General features: G+C 36.1%; 1 protein-coding gene across 1 annotated transcript in view; it reads right to left on the reverse strand.

Moving 5' to 3' along the window:
• The window catches only part of LOC134740809 (nephrin), a 675842-nt gene extending 660283 nt beyond the window's left edge, over positions 1-15559 (reverse strand). Inside the window, exon 1 of the mRNA XM_063673431.1 lies at positions 15262-15559. The gene's annotated coding sequence lies outside the window, so the exon portion shown is untranslated. The remainder of the gene's footprint in view (positions 1-15261) is intronic.
• Positions 15560-16335: the final 776 nt, after the last annotated feature.

Here is a 16335-nt window from a genome sequence, read left to right on the forward strand (position 1 = left end):
TTAATCTATTTAGTATATTAATACCGGGTCACTCACGTATTTTAAGTCGAAAAACGCTCGACTCGTGCTCGGGCTCGTGAGTGACCCGTTATTAATATATTTAATATGTCTGTGTCTCACGGAAGTTTTGTTATTAAAATCTATTTAGTTTTCAAAAGATCGGCAATCTAACAACGTAAAAGTCTGAACACAGTTGCTAAGCTAAAATAGTACGGTTAGGTCAAAGAGCCTGCTCCTCGCCATTGTAAATCATACTCGAACGAGGCGCACGTAATCCTGCAACGGATCCTATTTCTGAACGAATCCAATCGGAAAAATTCAAATTTAAGACGTTTCCCTGGGACCATAAATTTTAACTGCAAAATCAACAAATTCCGCCACTTTTCGTTCTGCTTTTCGCGTAATTTTAGATTTGAAGGAAACTCTAATTAAATTTTACTAAAATGATTAAATGTTCATGCAGCGGCAGCGTTTGACGCGGAAGCATCAAAGTTTAAAATGTATTTTTTAATACAGTTGCTCAAAAAGTGGTACTTTTTGTGGCTGCGTAGCGTGTGAGAAGCTCAATTTCTCGAACTAGTGCTTTTTACTTTTTAGTTCCAAACTATACTTTCGAAACGCAGTTAAAATTGAATTTAGCGCGGAGCAGGTACCAGGGCCTCATGAGTTATGAGGAGGTGTCGTTGAGCAACCCGCGCCGGGCCCGCGGCGGCCGCGGCCGGGGCGCGCACGAGTATGAAGGTATCGCGGGCTGCGGCAGCTCGCGTATCTTAGCTGTATAGGTACTTTTGGTTTTGGTTTGGTTTGGTGGTATGATTCTACTAATGATATATTAATTTATTATTTTTTCGCAATTGTATTAAAAAACATCGTTTACAACACGTGTGAAATGTCTTTTTACCAATCGTACCGAGTCTACCTCGGTACTAGTGGTAAAAAGACATTCTTTTCACACTAGTTGTAAAATGTACTATATTTTGTAAGATTGAAATCGTCAAGACAATTTTAACTTATCAAGCGATACTGTTAAATATGTTTTTGTGTTGGAGCTATTTGGTTGCTCTCCTCCACAAGTCACATTTTCCAATTGAGTCGTGAATTTCATGAACAAGTGCGATAATATGCAGTTTTTAGGGTTCCGTACCTCAAAAGGAAAAAAAAACGGAACCCTGATGGGATCACTCGTGCGTCTGTCTGTCTGTCCGTCTGTCACAGCCTATTTTCTCCGAAACTACTGGACCAATGAAGTTGAAATTTGGTATACATATGTAAGTTTGTAATCGACCCAAAGACGGACATGTAACGTAAACAAATGAATGTTAAACATGGGGGCCAGTTTTTTAAACTATATGTTACAATATCAAACAAAATAGCCTGTTGTGAGAATCTCAAATATATTTTTATTGTAATTTTAAATGATTAGAAGTTTTTTTTGCCGGTTCAGTTTTTGGAGATGACATTATAGCTGCGGACACATCCGTCAATGTGTGGCGAGAAATAGACACATATGGGCAGCGGACGGGCAACCGGCGGACAATTCTGTGTCTATTTCTCGCCACACATTGACGGATGTGTCCGCCAGACACATCTTTCAGGCAGATCCGACGGGCAAATCCGTGCGTGTATGGCTAGCTTATAGCAGAGCAATAGGTATATATATACGCGAGGCTTACAAAGCTCACGGAGACACTAGTTTTAAAATGTAGCTATTAATACATGAAATAAGACATCTAAATACTCAAGATCACCGAAAGTGGGTCGCATTCACCACGGAAGAGTTTTGGTGGAAGGGTGTGCAAGTTCCGGCGCTTCCTTGTCGGCTTCCTGGCACTGTGGAGTAGCGTAACGCATCGCAGCCATTATGTGTTTTATAGTTGCCCGCCACTTTGGTTTCGAGACCTGTCATTTTATACAGGATGATTTTGTTATCTCTGACTAAACTTTGAGGGGTGAATAGGCTGAACAACTTCTACTATGGGGCCAAAAAAACATTGACTGATTCACCGAAATGTATGAGACGGCAGATTTTTTTTTCGCGATTTCGGAGTTGGCCTCATAGTAAAAGTTGTTCAGTATGACCTACATATTCATCCCTTAAAGTTTCATAGTCATCATCATATCAGCCTTCTATCGCCCACTGCTGAGCATAGGCCTCTCTTAGAGAACGCCACTTGTCCCGGTCCTGAGCCAATCTCATTCAGAAGTGACCCGCAGTCTTCCGAATGTCGTCCACCCAACGAGCTAACGGACGCCTGGCACTCCTTTCGTCTGAAAGCGGCCACCATTCCGCTAAAAAAAACCATATATATATGACATTCCTTAAAGTTTAGTCAGAGATAACAAAATCACTATCACATCTACCACTTACGTAAGGCGGTTGGAAAATAAGTGTGCCGTAGTTTTCTATTTAGAAGAAAATTACTGAGTTGTGGGCGCGCTTGTGGGATTTTCATTTACTTCATGTAGCCTATAGTGATATAATCCGTAAAATAGTTTTATTTTATGAGTAACTATCCTGGTAATAAAAGACAATATTATATTTAAATAATAACAAAAAACTATACAATATTTACTTATAATAATAACATTAAGGTTTTAAAATTAAGTAAACTAACTAATCTGTAAAACTAAACTAAACTTATAAAACTTAAAATAAACTTATAAATAAAAAATGCGCTATCTTGAGGTATGGTGCCCAGAAGACTGGCAGCGTTACATCTTTGGATGGCCAGACTTGTAGCTGCCAGCCCTCTGGTCACCAGAGGCGTCTACAAGGTGCTCGGAGATATCTTTAAAAAGGAATTTCGCATATAAAAATTATCGTGTAACTTACCTATATGTCGCAGTCGGAAAGACCTCTGGCGGCCTGATTTTAATTTAAATATACGCCAAAAATTAGATCTAGATACGATATGGATAAGATCTGGATCTCATTTTTGACGTATACCCTTTGAAAGCCAAGAACCCATAAAGTGGTCGTAACTTAGTCGTGCCCACAACGCCGAGGACCACTATATGGGTTATGGTGGACGCTGTCAAAGGTAACCTTGACACTTTCAAGTAAAGTTTACATTCGCTTGCACCCGTTATCTTGGCGTAATAGTGACGTTTTTGTTTATGACGTAAATCAGGTTGTGATATAATAGAATAGAATAGAAAGTTCTTTATTGCTTATCATTATTGTTACATACAAATATGTTCGCCAAAGGGGTGTGTCCTTAATGTAATATGTCTTAAAGATCTATACATTTATTTTATGTCGTGTAGCCAATTTACGGCTCACAAGAAAGTGTTATGACCTACGTTAGTATTGTAATTACACTTTTTATTTTATTTTTATTAATTGTTATTTAGTTTTATTTTAAAAGATGTTCCCTCGAGGGTAGACTCCTTTTACTCACGTATTTATGTCTTTCTTTTTTACTGACATAATCTATTTCGCCGATTCTGTTGCTTTACATCATCGGGTTGTATTGACCGTACTTAACATATTGTGGGCTAGGGTTCTCTAATCCCGGGTTGCACAAATTATTTTTCTCAAAAATGGACAGCAAAGTCGACGTTGCCGGTTAAAAAGTAGGTCGCGAAGTGCGTAGTTTATGGTCAGTCAAAAAATTAAAAAGTTAAAAACATTCCAGTCTCGATTTCGGGACTGCAATGTTGCATACAAATTACATTATTTGTCGAGTTCCAAACTTTTTAAAAGTTGAAGTGGCCATATCAAATGAAGGCATAGGTTCATTAAACAGCCAAACAGATGATCAGTACTTATTTTTATAATGTTGGTACCGCGACTATTTAGGTGTCTCAAATAGGTTGGCGTATTTCCAGCAGAAAAATACACTTCCATTTTCAATTTAAAAAATAATACGGCGGCAAAGCAAATCTTTTTTACTTTTTTCTGTGAAAATATATACATAAGAACGTTGCTTCTGTAAAATATTTCTATTATATTTGCATTTATTGCGCCATTTTTGAGAAAAGCACTATATATGACTCGTCTGGAAGGCTACTTGCTGGCTTCGGATTCAATTAAACGGACTCCCAAGGTCGTCCGTTTAAAACGAATCCTCAGCCTGCAAGTAGCTACTTCCGAGCCTCGACAATAATGTACTATAACTTATCTAGCATGTTTCGGTGTAAGTCATGAAGTCTAAAGGTGATACACGGCTAACGCTGAGCCCATGCCGTTCGAAGTCGTTCAAGACAAAGCCTTTATTGTAGGGACGTAGGCCGTACAGCCCAACTATCCGAAAACACTTTAAGGTAATTAATGTTGTTCGGCTTATACGTACATTAAGGACACGCCTTGAGCCAAAAGCTGTGGCGGAGAGGGGCTTGTAATGTTTTCAGTTTTACATGCCAGTTGTTATTGGTCTTTACCCACTGACTATCAGTCCGCCGGACGATATCGGCCTGTCAGTTGTTCGGAACTGTCAAATTTTTGTTCTAACTGACAGGACGATATCGTCCGGCGAACTGATAGTCAGTGGGCCCAGCAGCAGAGATATTTAAACCTCGATGAATACAAACTATGCAAGAGGGGTAAAATATATCTGCGGCAGATATTATGTATGTCAGAGAAATAAATAAATAAACACTTTTGACTTCAACGCCACGCCCCTTATCACTGTTCTGCTTAATCGGCGTCTTTTAATGTCTGCATTTTAAGAGGATAGGGGACGATCGATTTTCCATACAAACGTAGCTTTTAAAAATTTGTATGAAACCTGTTTTTCGCTTCAAACTTATAATAATTAAAAAATCGAACGGTCGGGCACAGATATGGATTGAAATACTTACAAGAAATTGTATAAAAATATTTTCAGTCATGTTAATATCCAGAGAGGAAAATGGGGAACACGTTTGTATGGAAAACCGGTTTCGAGGCGGTCGTCCCCTTTCGTCTTAACATTTTGTGTATGAAAACAGTATTTTTAATACTGTTGTCCTTGCTTTTAAATTTGGACATGCCTTATCTACATTCAATATTTTCAATCACATACACAAATGGTTGTCCCAAAAAAAGTATTTTATCGAATATAAAAGATTACGCAAATCGTGTTACAATTCATGCAGATATTCAACATTCATTTTAGACCCAGACAGCCTAATCGGATCAAGTAAGAGCCAAGGTGATGTAAATTGTGATAACAAAAAACTTTAAAAAGCTGAGAGTTGGGTAGTAGCTCATTTCAAAAGCAATTCTAAATAGATCCTAAGGTGTTCGTTATTTCACTAAAATATTTAAATTTTCGATTTCGAAGCCGTTGAATTTATTACAATTTCTGATGTATTCTAGAAAAATACTGAACTCGTAAGATGAAAAACTTAAGTCAGATTTATAATATTGTCTTCGGTTACCGCGATAGTTACTCATGAAATAAAACTATGAAAACGGATTATATCGCGTATATTGAATTTATAATACATCCCGACGTTTCGAACTCTTTACAGCGTTCGTGGTCAACGGGTGACGGGTATTATAAATTCAATATACGCGATATAATCCGTTTTCATAGTTTTATTTCGTGAAGTCAGATTTACTTTATTTATGATGTAATGTTGTAATATTCAATAACCTCCCTATAGAGCTGAGAATGTTGAAAGGGAACGTATTTAAAATAAAATTGACTGAATGGCTACATCACTTTGCTTTTATAGTGTTAAGGATTATTTAAAAGTTAAAACGTAATATTTAAAATGATAATCGCCGATTTGAACTTTACATATGTAATATTGTCTTCGGTTACCGCGATAGTTACTCATGAAATAAAACTATGAAAACGGATTCAACCAACGGGTGACCACGAACGCTGTAAAGGGTTCGAAACGTCGGGATGTATTATAAATTCAATATACGCGATATAATCCGTTTTCATAGTTTTATTTACATATGTAATTTATTTTATTTTATTTTTGACTAACCTACCATAATACTCTTATTTTTCAATTTTAATTTCATTGACATTGTTTTATTATGATATTGTTTTAATGATTGCATGTTAGTATTTAGTAAATGTACCTAAATATACAATTTTGTAAATATTTTGCATGGTGATGTTGTGTCGACTGAATACTGTGTCTAACTATTTTATAACATCTGATTGTTACGTATTCAAGCAAATAAATATTTTTCATTCTGTTCTATTCTATTCTATTCTATTCTATTCTATTCTATTCTATGAGGTGATGAACCTCGCTCTGGGTCGTACGTACTTGGTCCAACAGGGGCCTATTGTATAATAAAATACGAGCTAATACTATTAGTGATTTTGTATGCAATCCGGCCCAGGTCTCCATAGCAGTTAACGGGGGAATGCAGTAAGCCATGCAGGCTGTCGAAAATGGTATAACACGTGCTATTTACTCTTTACAAACAGAGATATGGCCAAGATGGTGATTACAATGAAGTAAGATGAAAAAGACAGAAAAGTTCGATCATCTCAAAAACCATGACACATACTAGACCTATAAGTACATTTTCTGAAACAGCATAAGATGATGTCAATGGTTAGAGGGTTATCCATTAATACTGGGCACCCAATATAATAAGTGTGACTTAATAATAATAATTATTATAATTAGTGTAATTAGTATTGTGTGTGTTAGTATAATTAGTGTGTGTGTGTATGAAATAATTTGATTTGTTCCCTAGTTAGGGTTCCGTACCCATAAGGGTAAAAACGGGACCCTAGTACTAAGACTCCGCTGTCTGTCTGTCTGCCTGTCCATCTGTCACCAGGCTGTATCTCATGAGATACATCATGAACCGTGATAGCTAGATAGTTGAAATTTTCACAGATGATTTATTTCTGTTGCCGCTATAAAAACAAATACTAAAAACAAGAATAAAATTAATATTTTAGTGGAGCTCGCATACAATAAACGCGGTTTTTTGCCTATTTTTACGTAATGGTACGGAGCCCTTCGTGCGCGAGTCCGACTCGCGCTTGGCCGGTTTTGTATTTAAATCTGTCACCGCTTGACCAAAATCACTGCAGTAAAACACTTTCTACTGCATATAATATCTCAGCTTACTGCATCGCAATGCAACGCCGGCTTACTAAACGGCCCGATACAATGGATACTGACACTACTGACAGCTTGAGCCGCTATAAAATGGACGGATCGCTCAGACGCGCTCCGGCTGATTTCGCCCCAGCAAGGAATACAGAATGAAGCTTACATATCGGGGCACAGTGATAGATGAACCGGTATCGATAGATATATATGCACGATCAGAATTTACGGTACCGCTGGAAATGATTACTTTACTGAAATCTGACTAGCATAATATAGGCTATTTTATTTTAAAGTTGTAGACTACACTTTTTCATGCATGTAACATTAATAAGACTTTCGCGTTTAAAACATATTTAAAACCAGGTATATATCGCGATTTTTTTTTTCGTTACCCGTATTTCCGACGTTTCGACACAGGTTTCACTGCAAATGCATTAAAATATTTAAAATATATTTACACACCTTTATTGCACACATCGAGGTGTGTACAATAAAAGAAAACAAAAGAGAACAGAAACACAAGCGGAGGTAAACAACAGGCTTATCGCAAAAAAGCGATCTCTTCCAGACAACCTTTAGGCAGCAGAAATACATTACATTAGGTGTGATACTGTAATACACAAAGTACAGTAGGTAATTATTTATTTTCATTAATACTATTCTGTCGTTATTTATTAAAACTTACCCATTCAAAAAGTTTATTTTTAACTATAAAACTCCCGTGAGACTCAAACATATAAAATTATTTTAAAGCCATAAGGCAAGAAGAAAAGTACACTTATTAAATTATTTTCTTCTTCCTTTTTATATTCCTTCTTCCTTTTTATATTTTAAAGCGGGTCACTCACGTATTATTAAGTCGAATAGCTCGACATGTTTCGATCCAATTTACGAGGACCGTCTTCACGGAGACACGACACGTCTTCATTGGTCGAGGGTCGAGCTATTCGACTTAATAATACGTGAGTGACCCGCTTTAAAATATAAAAATCGGCCAAGTGCGAGACGGACTCGCGCACGAAGGGTTCCGTACCATCACAAAATAAAACAACAAAAAAATCACGTTTGTTGTATGGGAGCCCTATTTAAATATTTATATTATTCTGTTTTTAGTATTTGTTGTTATAGCGGCAACAGAAATACATCATCTGTGAATATTTCAACTGCCTAGCTATCACGATTCATGAGATACAGCCTGGTGACAGACGGACAGACGGACAGCGGAGTCTTAGTAATAGGGTCCCGTTTTCACCCTTTGGGTACGGAACCCTAAAAAGGAAGAAGGAATATAAAAAGGAAGAAGAAAATAACTTAATAAGTTTACTTTTCTTCTTCCCTTATGAGTTTACGGTGTTCACATAAACATGCTTGACACTACCTGATGTTAAATTAACTTAAACATCCGTTATAAAAACAGAACAAAACCTCGCACATCAAAGAGAATCCAAATTCATTATACACCATTCTTTGAACGTTCAGACCCATTAAAGGCATAAGTACACTCATGTATCCCTTGATCCCATAATTCCTTTCTTCAATAAAACTCCTTATATTGTTAGGGGGTATAATGTAATAATTTTCGCACCACGGTTGGCAATCTGTCCGTGCCGACAAAGGCCGAGTGATTTATGTACATCGTCGTCGGACTAATTATCGTTAAATTTTGTTAAATTTCGTTAAACAGCCTCTCATATATTAAACAGGGCTTTACGCTTCCAAAAGTGTCAAGTGTTAAAGTTCCTAAATAACAATGCTGTTTGCTGATTAATGGATTTACCAAATCGGATTCTCTACCTCTAATTATGTATACATATGTATAATTATTTATTGAATAAATATTTATAAATAAATAAATACAATAATTATTAAATTACTTATAGAATTAAATTATAAAAATGCATGGAACAATAATTTTAAAACGAAATTCAGTACTTATCTTTATAATTGTATAAATTTAAACTGCATAAATTATGAATATATTATTAATACTAAATCTATTTACAAAAACCACTGCATGTTTTGTAAACTAGTGTAATATTTATTGAAATAAATGGCTCTAAAAAAAATGTATAATTATTTATCCTGCCAATAAATAATTCTAAATTATTTTACCATTGAAAACAATTTGTTGTATGTGGATAAAATATTTTGGCTTTAATATTGGACTCCAAATTTTTTTTTATTTGGATTTAAGCTACTTGTATACATCATTTTCTTTTTAATAAAAAATAAAAAAAATATTGGTATTGTTTATAGCCGTTACTTTATGACAGAACGAAACAAAATGTTTATCCATATACACCCGGTCAGAGTTCAACTAAGTAATCTGTCCCACATTTTAATACTTAGAATTTGTTACGTTATGAGATAATCTGGAGATAATACGGTAAACAGTTGAATGAGTTTTCCATGGCTGTCACGGCTGACATGCGAGGTGGGATAGCTATAATAATACATTATAGCTCCTAGTTATCTAATAATTACCCTTGGGGGTTTTTGGGGATAGTTACATAATATTATTTCACAGGTGGTTTATGGTGCTCCTACACTACGTCATTAAGTATTATATTACAAACTGTTACACTTTTCTATTGATTATAATGTAAATGTCAGTGCCATAAAGGCAATTTTGAATAAATGCGTATTAGTTAATATGCATAGTCCAATATCGATACTAACTAAACTTAAACAGGAGGCTCAAAGCTGTTTCGCGCCAAAATATTGACGGGAATTTAATACCTTATTCATACCGTACCTAATTATAATCGTAGCGAGATTGTTGATACGTTTGCGCTTTTAACGTATATCATAACATGATTACCTTTTGCATTTACTACTTAATAGGAAAATTAGAAACAATTGTATTCCTAACTTAGTGGTTTCACTCACGTATTTTTAGTCACTCGCGCGACATGTTTCGGAGAGTGTTAGCTAAGTTAGTATGTCTCACGATAGTTTAAATTCGATTAATTGTATTGCTAGTTCATAGATTTCATTCATTACATTACCAATCATGAACGATGAGATTGATGAGACCATCTTACACGAATCGATTTGCAAATTCTGGAAAAAGATCGGCTAAATTATAAAAATGGGCATGATGGATGGAGGACGGAGCGGATATTGACCGACTCATTGGGTACAGAAGACCTGCCAGGGATCTACACAGGCGCCTTTTATTAGGACTGCGAGAATCGGGCAGAATGGAGTGCCTTTTGTACACAAAACAACGACAAGTAGCGACCCTCAGCCATGAGAAAGTAAGGAAGATTGGCTACAACATTGATGAACATGATTAATATCATGATTCCGACCAATCTAGATATGTTTAAGGAAAGTGAAAAAATGACTGAAACCTTGAAGCTCATTCTATCTAAACATTTGTCCCGTCACCCCGTTATCATAGCGAATACGTCATACTACGTAAGATGAAGGAAGTATTTCATGTAAATAGTATTCCATTACTACTCTTAATTACTATAAAATTATAAAAATCAACCTTAATTTAGTACTAACATGGTTCACTATGGTCAGGGGTGCGAAACTCTTCGCTTCGGGCAAACTGGGCACCATTCGGCTCAGCATTGCTCCGAGCAATTATTAGGGTTGGCACAACTTGACGTTCCTTTGCGTGCACGACCACCGATAAGACAATGACCTGAATTTTGACAACCCTAAATAGCCGAAACGGATGGTGCGATATATTAGAAAGGGACATCATGGTTCGTCCCTACATGAACCGCTGTCAAACTTCGGTTTAGGAAGTTTCCTTTCTGTACTGTAGAACTATTATTTATTCTGTGTTATGGCTATAGTATGAACTTGTGGTGGTAATTATTGACGTGCAGTGCAGTGCACGACGTACAACCGCCGCGGACACTCGTGCCTGAGGATGGATTCCCAAAGAATCCGAAACATGTCGCCAAAAGCGACTAAAAATAAAAGTGAGTAAAAACCGTACTGATAAATATTTTGGTAATTATTGAGTTTTGGTTGTCACCTTGTAATTTAATAACTTAATAAGCTTATTTAAAAATAAAATAACGTGCTTTAACATCATCTAAAATCAAACCGACATCAGCTTGATTGACTGTACCATTAATAAACACATTAAGCCTTGGTATTCACTACTGGATTTCAAAACTTTATTTACCTAATTACTTCTACAATAATTGTGTTTTACCTACAACATATCGATGAAATGTAACGACGAAGAATGAAAAAGAAATACATAAGATTATCGAGGTGAAAAGTTCTGCGAAGATATCGTACATTCATATCAACTACCGAAGAGTTTGAAGGAGTTTTTGTTATTATTGTTCGATCAAGTACGAGGATTTGTTGAATGATATTGCCACGTACAGTGGTGAAGGTACAAGTATAATAGTTTGTCTGCAGCACCAGAGGGGTTACAAGTGCTTTGCGGGTCTTTTTTTTGTAGTTTATTTAGAACACAAACAGACACATATACAAATGGATTTGAAGTACAAATGTACTTAACATACTTAAGAACGAAACCTGGAGGGTTTGGGTCTTTAAACTGAGATGAGAGGGATGGGAAGTAACGTTAGCAATAAGTGCATACTGCGACTGCATAAATGTTATATCTTTAATATTTTTATGTTACTATAATAGTTAATACGAGCATTTTTTTTATTTTCTTTGTTACTATTTTTATCAAAATAATTAATATGTAAAGAAACTTTATAGCGGATAAGACAAAATTTAAAAAGATAAATTAAAAAAACCGGCCAAGTGCGAGTCGGACTCGCGCACGAAGGGTTCCGTACCATTACGGAAAAAAACAGCAAAAAGATCACCATTTAAATATTTATATTATTCTGTTTTTAGTATTTGTTGTTATAGCGGCAACAGAAATACATCATCTGTGGAAATTTCAACTGTCTAGCTATCACGGTTCATGAGATACAGCCTGGTGACAGACAGACAGACGGACAGACGGACACCGGAGTCTTAGTAATAGTCCCGTTTTTACCCTTTGGGTACGGAACCCTAAAAAGCCAAGTATGTGTGCATTTGCTCACTTCTACCAAAGATACTATGATTGAGTAAGATTCGTACAATCTAAGAAACTTTCTTGCTTTGCATTTGACATCAAATTTGGATGTCAAACTAAGGGGCAAGTTTTCTTCTTAGACTTTACCTGTCTATATTACCATAGAGTAACTTATACTAGAGCGGTACTGTCATAGTAAATTTTGTAACCGCAGTAAATTCACTGCCATCTGTCGACACACTTTAAAACTAAACATGAAGATTTATAAAAATACGATAAAATGTATTTAAATATGGATAAATGATTTTTTTTATTTGCATTAATTATTTTTATGATTTTGACCCATGTTCTTTTACTGATATGCGTTTAAATTTTTAAATAACAAACGAAACCGTCAACGCCATCTATACGACAGTAAGCCAAAGCTAGTAGCGCCCTCTGAACGAGAATCAAATTTTCTTGATTTTCGAGGCACGTTTTTTCCTTAGACTGTATCCATCTATTACGGAGTTATATCTATCTTTGATATTACAAACAATTCTCTTTGCTTCTACCCACGCTAAATCAATAGATTCGTTACTTGATAAGATACAAGTACTTAGCGTGAAATCCTTTATTATTTGTCGGTGTAAGTGGCCTCTTTTGTTCGGGAACTGTGTTCGAAATACATAATTACGTATTTTACTTTATGTTGGGTATGCCCTTTTGAAAAAAATATCACACGGAAACGAACTAGGTACCTTAAACATCTTATGATAGCAGGTTATCTGAGTCGTCCATTTGACTAACTTCCTAGCAAGCTTTTGCTCTCTGAAATTTAGTATCAAGACTTGTACATTTTTTCGCAGCTTTTAGAAATAGCTAATTAATGTAATGATTAATGATTTAACGTGAAAACAGCAAATGCAAATTTGGTATTGTAATATCGCTTCTTTTTGTTGGTAATGTAGGTTATTTATTTATTTAAGCTTTATTGCACGATCTTAAATTGTACAAATGGCGGACTCAATGCCTTACCCACCGCCATAAATAATTATTGAAGTCAACCTGAGATTTAACGTAAAAATTTATTGTTTAACTTTTTTCATATTCGTAAAATAATTTAACTTAACCGTTGCTTCAGCATATTAACTACAATCAGTTACTTACAAACCTGCTAAAGCAGGAAAGTCTCACCGGTCTTTTGGGAAATCAATATTTATTAAACAGGTAATGAGATTAAAATTTCACGTTGCAATGTCACGATGGGCCCACAGCGGCCAGCCAGGTTCACGTCTTTATTTGCTCGTAAATTTTTTTATAAAAATTTTTAAACCTCGTTCCAGAGGTCGAATAGTACCAAGTTATCTTTCTGAAAGATTCTAATACTAAATAATGGGGAAATTACCGAACTCCGATTCGAAACTAGCCCACAAGGTGACTGGATACACCTCAAAACAATCCTACTTTGTATTTAAATACGACTTTATTTTTCGCAGACGGACTTTGGAAACTGTTCTGAATGTAAATCGCTGCTGAATAACAATTTCCTTGTTTCCAGTTTTAGAAGGGACCTGCTCATTACAGTCTTAATGACAGCTTCCAACCCATAGTTACGTGGAACACGCGTCAAAATTGATGCGTGGCCTACTAATTTGTCATGTGTAAAGACAACAAACTTATGGAACTTCCTTACCCTATAATGAACAGTCGTTGAGATAAATTATTTAGGTCCCATACCCTTTTCAATGAAATTTTCAGAAGCGATTGTATTTGCTAAACATTTTTGTGTTCTTCGTGAGGAAATCAGCTTTCGGCACGCTGTGCTAAACAAAGTTGCCGTATTACCCAGGTAGCAAAATGACGTCTGATGACGTCAGCGACGTCGTAATGACGTAATAATGCCGTCATTAAGACGTCGCTGACGTCATTTTACGTCATTTTGCTACCTGGGTATAAATCGCTGCTCGGCCAGTAAATAAGAAAGCCTCAGACTCAGATCACATGATTGACGACCTCGAGATATTTCTTACTTTACTGCCATGATGCTGATATGAAACATACTATTTAATATTAATCGAGACTAAAATATCATAACATAGAAAAGGCCTAGCCATCCAAAGGGGGAACGCAGCCAGCCTTATGGGAACCCTTCCACAGGGCTCGGACCTGGGTGATCTAGCCTAATATATACATATTAGGCTAGGTCACCCATGTTATGTTTTATTTCTTTTTTAGGTATTAGTTTTAGTTTTATAGGTAGTTTTAATTTTAGGTTACTTTTTATTGTAAGTTTAGAATAATTTTTTTTGATAATGAAATAAACTATACACTAATAATATCATAACATAATTTTTAATATCCCGGTCACAGTTATTGTTTTGAAGCTATCTCAGAAGACAAAATCACATGTTTTAAATTCCTTTTCAGTAATCAAAGTTCAAGTATTGAAGCGCTGGTGGCCTAGCGTTAAGAACGTGCGACTTGTAATCCGGAGGTCGCGGGTTCAAACCCCGGCTCGTACCAATGAGTTTTTTGGAACTTATGTACGAAATATCATTTTATATTTACCAGTCGCTTTTTGGTGAAGGAAAACATCGTGAGGAAACCGGACTAATCCCAACAAAGCCTAGGTTCTCCCCTATGCAAGGTCAGATGGCAGTCGCTTTCGTAAATAATAGTGCCTACGCCAATTCTTGGGATTAGTTGCCAAGCGGACCCTAGGCTCCCACGAGCCGTGGCAAAATGCCGGGTCATCGGGAGGAAGATGATGATTCAAAGTTCAAGTATGAGTTCATGAGCTGGCACGATTGAAAAGAAATACCCTGATACGTTACATAGCACGAATAACAAAGGTCTGTTTTAGGATTCTTGAGGCCGCCCTACTTATAAAAGCAGTCAAGGGCTGCGTTCAGCGCTCTCCGGAATAATGTAGGCTCGCGTTCGAAATGGCTCATCGCCTTGAGTCGAGCAAATTTTTAAAAGCTTTTATATTGTCAGTTTACGTTACTTTAAAGTAGGCTCAAGGTTCCGGTGAAGTGTTGTTACAACTGGCGCCCAACGTGGGCTTGAGATTTAGACGAAGTTAAATTACAAGCAATCGTGACTAAATAATAATTTATTTTAGAGAGTTTAGTCGTGGTTTAGAGATGAGTATTATTGTTAATACTTATAAATATCTATTAGTACAATTCATAGTAATAAAAAGCGTATGTCCTCAAAAACCTTTATCAATTGACCTACCTGCGTTTTTAAACACGTTCGTTCATGCTCATAACGGCATATAACTAATTTAGTGCACTATAGTAACTAACAGGGTCACACACGCAGTTTTATTAAGATCTGTTAGTAGCACGTTCACAACACTGACACGGACACTTCACAGGGTTGCGATCACTCGTCACTCGAGGCGGCGCGACGTGCGTTCACCACCGAGTCGCGGCGCACACTGAGCCTCAGACCTCGAGCGCGCAAGACTCACAGAGTACCTACTCGCTCCGTTGGCAGAATTGTTATACGTTTACGTCAATATTGAAATTTTCGAAAACTCGCAAAGTTTGTTATTAATAAACATTCTCAATAACGCTCGTGCCAATTATGTCAATTTGCTACTTTGATACAAGTTTGATCAAGATCATTTTTGTCACCGAAAATGAATTTACCGAGAATAATTTACTGAATTGTATTAGTTAAATTCAATTGTTTTAAGTATATAACTTAATTTACCAAACTAGCATAAAGTAACTGAATAAATGTAACAAAACGATTGTATAAGATTCAATATTTCAACAGTAACAATATTGTTAATTAATACTGACCCAAAACTTACCTAGAAGTTAACTTGTTATTTTTGTGTCGACTGAAATTGCTGTTCGACAATCGCGGGTCCTAATGAAATGAAATGAAATGAAATGAAAGCATTTATTTCAGATACAAATAATCCATATTATGTTAGTAATCCATATCCATACTAATATTATAAATGCGAAAGTCTGTCTGTCTGTCTGTCTTTCTGTTTGTGTGTTCCCTCTTCACGCTTAAACCGCTGAACCGATTTAGATGAAATTTGGCATAGAGATAGGATGAGTCCCTGAGAAGGACATAGGATAGTTTTTATCCCGAAAATCATCCCTTAAGAAAGTAAAAAGCGGGGTGGAATTGAGATAATTAACGAAGTGCCTGCTAATTTGTGTGCATAATATGCTCAAATTTAGATTGCTATGAAATTTTTTCCAGGCGCTATTCTTACTCTAGCTGCGGTTACTAAGTCCACGCAGAAGAAGTCGCGGGCAAAAGTTAAACCTAAATAAACT

The sequence above is a fragment of the Cydia strobilella genome, chromosome 4 (genome assembly GCF_947568885.1).
Source record: "Cydia strobilella chromosome 4, ilCydStro3.1, whole genome shotgun sequence".
In the NCBI taxonomy this organism is placed as follows: domain Eukaryota; kingdom Metazoa; phylum Arthropoda; class Insecta; order Lepidoptera; family Tortricidae; genus Cydia; species Cydia strobilella.